We start from the raw sequence: 6535 nt of genomic DNA on the forward strand, positions 1-6535 counted from the left end.
GGAACACTGGGGTGCATGTATCTTTTCTAATTATAGTTTTCTCAGGATATATGCCCAGAAGTGGGGTTGCTAGATTAAAATAATACATGCATAAGGTTGTTTTTTTAAAGTACAAAACAGTACAACTCCTTCTCCTGAGCTTCCTTCCAAAAATATTTCATGCCTATACCAGCATATGGCACATGTATATGCATGCTTACATATATCCCCTCCTTGCCATTTCCTTCTCCATTTCACACAAATGGTTGTATTTTAAAAAATTGTTCCACCTCATGCTTTTTCAAAAACAAGTTATTACGGAAACTTACCAGACCTACACAAAGGTAGACAGAAGAGTAACACAAATTCTCATGTGTCCATCAGTCAACTTCAGTGAGCATTTGTTCTCGGCCAATCGTGTTTATTCTATCTCCACCCACCTCCCAGCCACCCCACCCTGCCCCAGAGTATTTTGAAGCATATATCAAACATCATATTATTTTAACTATAAATAGTTCAGGTTGTCTATCTAAAAGATAAAGATACTTTTTGAAGTATCTTAAAAAACAGCAAGTCCTTAATAGATATTAAAGATAATTCTAGAGCACATGCACTTACATAAAGCTGGTCCACCCACATAGATTCCGAAAGTGCCCAGCTTCTTGTTGATCAGCACTGAGGTCTTGACCGTCTTTTGGAGTATTAAATTGAACCACACGAAATTATCAATATTTGACCATTTTTAAACCTAAAAAAAAAAACACAAAAAAAAACAACTAAAAAAATAACAATTTTATATGATCCCATCTAACACAGGTAATATTACAAGGATTGCTCGAGTATATTATCCCATATGGGAGTCTGGTTACAAGAAAACTGCCTAATAGTGAAACATCCTTAGTGTGATACTTAGTGTTAATAGCTCTCCTGATGAAAAACTTGGATCACCGGAACAATCTCCCAGTGTGCTCTTTGTCTTGCCTTTATCTTTCTGCTTCCAAACTCTCTCCATGTCCAGGCAATCTGCCTGCCAAAGTGATCATCTCTATTGTGTTACTCCCTGCTTGGAACTTTCCATAGCTCCCTAGTGCCCTCACAATGAAAATCAAATCTCCTTAAACTAGCCTTGAAAAACTTTCACAATCTGGCCCAACCTGTCTTTCTAGGCTATTCCAGTAACTACCCCTTATTTCAGCCATACCAGTTGACTCACCATTACTCAAACAAACCTTACTTAAAATGTTTCTGTCTTTGCGAAGGCTTTTCATCTTCGTAATGTGTTCTTCCTCTAGTCTGTAGCTAGAAAACTCCTATTCATCCTTCAAGATCCAACTCCACTGTGCCCCTTTCTGTGAAACTGCTCTGAGGCTTCCAGGTAGAGCCAGACACACTCCCTTCTGTATGTAACTCTGTGTTCAAGAGATGACACTGTGTTAGGTCCTAGATATACATAATCCGATACCCAAGCTTCCCTGGTAGCTCAGCTGGTAAAGAATATGGCTGCAGTGCAGGAGACCTGGGTTTGATTCCTGGGTGGGGAAGATCCCTTGGAGGAGGGCAAGTCAACCCATTTCAGTATTCTTGCCTGGAGAATCCCTGTGGACAGAGGAGCCTGGCGGGTTACAATCCATGTACCATACAAAGAATCATGCCAAGAATCATACACAACTGAGCAACTAAGCACAGCACAGCACACTCAGATATCCAGTGAAACACTGATCTCTCTCCTAAACTATAAAACCCATATGTTCAACACTTATCCCAGAGGATGGTATATATCTGCAAGCCAATAGATAAAGAGTTCTGTGTACTGGATTTAAAGAAGAAATTGCTGAAGTGTCACTGAACTGTTTTTTCTAGACACTTGTGGTGTCAGTGGGTTATTAAGAACATCCCCATTCTCTTAGAATGGGTGCTCAGAGAAATAAGAGACAGGGCCAGGAAGAAATTTACTAGAGAATTTTTGATTTGTTGAGTTTTGTTTTACTCACTCAGTTGGCTGTATGTGCCTTTTGTAATCCTTTGCTCAGTATCTCATTATTTCCCTGACATCCTGCTTTCCTACTTTCCTTCCTTTTAAAAATTACAATATGATACTTGCTGCTACTGATCAGTCACTTCAGTTGTGTCCGACTCTGTGCAACCCCATAGACGGCAGCCCACCAGGCTCCCCTGTCCCTGGGATTCTCCAGGCAAGAACACTGGAGTGGGTTGCCATTTCCTTCTCCAATGGATGAAAGTGAAAAGTGAAAGTGAAGTCGCTCAGTCGTGTCCGACTCTTAGCGACCCCATGGACTGCAGCCTACCAGGCTCCCCCGCCATGGGATTTTCCAGGCAAGAGTACTGGAGTGGGGTGCCATTGCCTTCTCCGAATATGATACTTAGCAATAAGAAAAAATACAATCAATGGCCTAAATGAGCACTAAAAGGAGACTATATGTGTAAATTGTAACATATCCATACTATGGAATGCAATGTAGCTATGAAAAAGAATAAGGCAGCAGGAAGTTCCCCATAAGTGCATATAGGATGATACTATTGTGTTAAATACACACAAACACACATCTGATGTATATATTTTTATTATGCTTTGAATTGCTTGAGATTATACACAATAAAGCTGTCAAGCATATTTAGCTCTGAAAAATAGGAATGATGGTTGTAAAGAAAGGAAAACTTTATTTTTCATTTATTACTCTTTGGGTATGTACTTTTAATATATGGGGAAAGCACAATATACTTATTGTATTAACTTCTGAAAACATGAAAAAAAATTTAATGATAATAAATATCTCCTAAAATTCCATTAGTGATTGCCACTGTTAATAGTTTAAAATGATAAATATCTTTTTAGACTGTGTTTTTCTGGGTTTATGTGTTTTTCTCAGATAAACTTGCATTTTTCATTTACAAATGCCTTGTGGACATCTTCTTATGTCACTGTGTATTCTTGGCATCTTTTTGTTGGCTGCTAAGAATTTCATGGTTTCTTTCTACCCTCCTCTTTCCCTCCCTCTGTACTTCCAGCCTTTATTCCTTCCAGTATCTGTAACAATCTCTTGAGTTTAGCTGCAGGGAGTAGAGTAGGCTGATACATATGTATGCTATTTTTAGTCAGAAAAATATACCTTATGTGCTTGCTTGGACACAAGTTTGCAAACACTTCATGAACAGACAGTACTTCCCCTGTTTCATAAGGAAACGCTGTGGTAAATACTTTTGAAGTATTGTGTTTCAGGAGTTCCACAGGGCTGAGGATGGAATTTTGCAGACTGGCTGGACCACAAGGCTTGTGGAGAGTGTTTAACAGACAAACACAAGGAGTATCGCGAAAACACCAAATGGCATTCAATTTGCAAATAATCAGAGAATCACTCCTGCTAGAAGAGGGGTTCCATATTTCAAAAAAGATCTCAACATCTTTGGAGGGCTCCACTGGGCAAGAGAGTTATGTTTCTCTGTGAGGCTTAGGGAAGACCTCATCTCCAAAAATATGGAAGAATGGAGTCCAGAAAAAATAAAAGGGGGTACGCAGGGGTAGGCATTTGGCTAGGAATGGCCAGCACATGAGCTCTTCTAAGCCTGCTGCCACAGGCAAATGAGTTTCTAAAGGAGCTCAAGTTTTAACATCAAAACAAGAGAAAAAGGCAAATCACATGATGAGAAACACAAGCCGGAGGGTCTGGGGAAACAGCCCTGCTCACAGGATCTGCCAGTCCTTCTGGTTGAGTCTGGAATGTAAGTATGTTGATCTTTTAACCTCTTGCCTCAGCTTCCCATATCAGGGACCCAAGAAACCTTCCAGCGACCCCATTCTTCCTGAGATAATGTTTGGGTTGTATTAAGACGGGTCGCTGCTACCTGCTGGCCACAGTGCCGCTTGTCACATTTACTGAGCACTGATTGTCCACCGAGCACGTCAATTCACCTGATGTGAGTCGCCTTCACTGTGTGTCTGCCGCATGCCTGGCCCCTAATGGCTAAGCAGACATAACAACGAATGAGTACCTACCAGAATGCCTGGAAGATCTATCAACCAATGAGATAAGCTTGTATTGAGTGCTTACTCTACAGTGGGCAATCTCTAGTAACACAGCGTCCTTTAATTCCTCATGGCCCAAACTCACCTTGCCACATGAAAATCATGATAATGACAATCAACCCTCTCTTTGAGGCAGTGTTTTCTACTTTGTTGCTTACTCTATGGACCACCAGCATTAGCATCATCTTCAAAACACTCATTAAAAATGCAGCTTCCTAGAGCCCACCGCAGTCCTACTAACTCACAATCTCAGGGGGTGGATGCAGGCATCTCTCGGTTATATCAGCTCCCTTCCAGATGAATCCCGTGCACAGTGAAGTTTGAGAGTCAGCACTTTGGGGCCTGGGGCAGAACTCCTGATTCATCTTAGTAAGCATAGAGAAGTCAAGAATTCAGTACAGTAATGCACCCACTTTGGGGTTCAGTGATCTTCCCACAAAAAGGAGAATCTGAGATCCTAACTGATCAATGATTCCTGCTGCTAAGTCACTTCAGTCGTGTCCGACTCTGTGCGACCCCACAGAGGGCAGCCCACCAGGCTCCCCCGTCCCTGGGATTCTCCAGGCAAGAACACTGGAGTGGGTTGCCATTTCCTTCTCCAAAGCATGAAAGTGAAAAGTGAAAATGAAGTCACTCAGTCGTGTCCGACTCCTAGCGACCCCATGGACTGCAGCCCACCAGGCTCCTCCATCCATGGGATTTTCCAGGCAAGAGTATTGGAGTGAGGTGTCATCACCTTCTCCGTCCCTGCATCCTGCTGCTGCTGCTGCTGCTGCTAAGTCGCTTCAGTCGTGTCCGACTCTGTGCGACCTCGTAGACGGCAGCCCACCAGGCTCCCCCATCCCTGGGATTCTCCAGGCAAGAACACTGGAGTGGGTTGCCATTTCCTTCTCCGATCAATGATTGCTGACTACCAAAAGGAGAAAGACAACTGATTGATTAATATATGGGAAAACAATCAATGTCATAAGGAATCACAGAATAGCACTAGAAAGGAAAGGTTATTTGCCTATCCAAATACCAATGATTTAAAAAAATTAAACCTAGCACTACCAATGTGATGAAATTAGAACTCATGCCCTGCTGCTGGTGACCAACAGTGATGCTAACTTTTTGGAGAACAAGTGGGCATTATCTATCAAAGTCCTTAAAAATATTCCTATAGCATGCTGCTGCTGCTGCTGCTAAGTCGCTTCAGTTGTGTCCGACTCTGTGCGACCCCATAGATGGCAGCCCACCAGGCTCCTCTGTCCCTGGGATTCTCCAGGCAAGAACACTGGAGTGAGTTGCCATTTCCTTCTCCAATGCCTGAAAGTGAAACATGAAAGTGAAGTCACTCAGTCGTGCTCGACTCTTAGTGACCCCATGGACTGCAGCCTACCAGGCTCCACCATCCATGGGATTTTCCAGCAAAAGTACTAGAATGGGTTGCCATGGCCTTCTCCAATTCCTATACTGTAGTAATTCTCTTTTTACACTCTATCCAGAGGAAATGATCATGGGGCCACGGGGTGGGGGTGGGGGGCGGGGAAGAGCTTCCTAAATGATTATAACCATTACAAAGTTAGCTATAATTATGAAAAAAATGGACCACAGGAAGGAGTAGTTAGTTAATAAGACTGTGGAAATGCTCCATACCTTAACATGGCATTGGCAGAAAGTTTATGAAGGTGTGGAAACTGCTTATGTTAGAGTGTGATCCGAACCATAGCAAGAAAGAATCTACACCCAGATAAGATTAGCAAGAAACCCACCCAACTTTAACTGTGGTTATTTTTAGCGAGTAGGGATTGCAATGAATTTCTTCTTTCTACTTCTCTGTTTTCCAAATGCTTGCGAAAGAGCATATACCATTTTTACAATAATAATTTTTTTATAAAACTATCAAACAACAAAAACATACAACCAAATGTGTTTTTAAAAGGATGAAAAGCAAAATAAGACCTGATAGCAATGATGGTTGTTTGAACCCCAATCTCAAAATACAGAACTTACTGTGTATCCCCAAGAGGAAAGGTAAGCCTGATTTGAGGGGTAGAGTAACTGATCCCCTTCATACGGACCCTATTTAAACCTCTCCCCACTATGCCTCCAAGGCTGACTCCTTTTACTAAGTTTCCACGCTCAGGATCCAATTCATCTCTACATCTCTAATTTGGGGGAGAAGGATTTATCAATTCATCAACTAACACCTATTCAGTCCCTCAAAATGCTTCTCAGTGATGACAGAAGTAACATTTATTCAGAAGCTATGATGTGTTAGTTAGTTTCCAGCTGACCTGTGAAATAGGTATTTTTAAAAATCAACTTTAGAGGAGTACAAATTACATACAATAAAAGGCAACCATTTTAAAAGTATGGTTTGATGAATTTGGCACATGTACAGACCAATGGAACCATCAGCACAATCAAGATATACAATACTTCCCTTATCCCACGTGATTCTGGGTCCCTCTTCCCAGTCGGTTACGCCACCTCCCACATCAAAAGCAGCCACTGTTCAGATTTCTTTTG

The sequence above is a fragment of the Bos javanicus genome, chromosome 20 (assembly GCF_032452875.1).
Source record: "Bos javanicus breed banteng chromosome 20, ARS-OSU_banteng_1.0, whole genome shotgun sequence".
NCBI classification, from domain to species: Eukaryota; Metazoa; Chordata; class Mammalia; order Artiodactyla; family Bovidae; genus Bos; species Bos javanicus.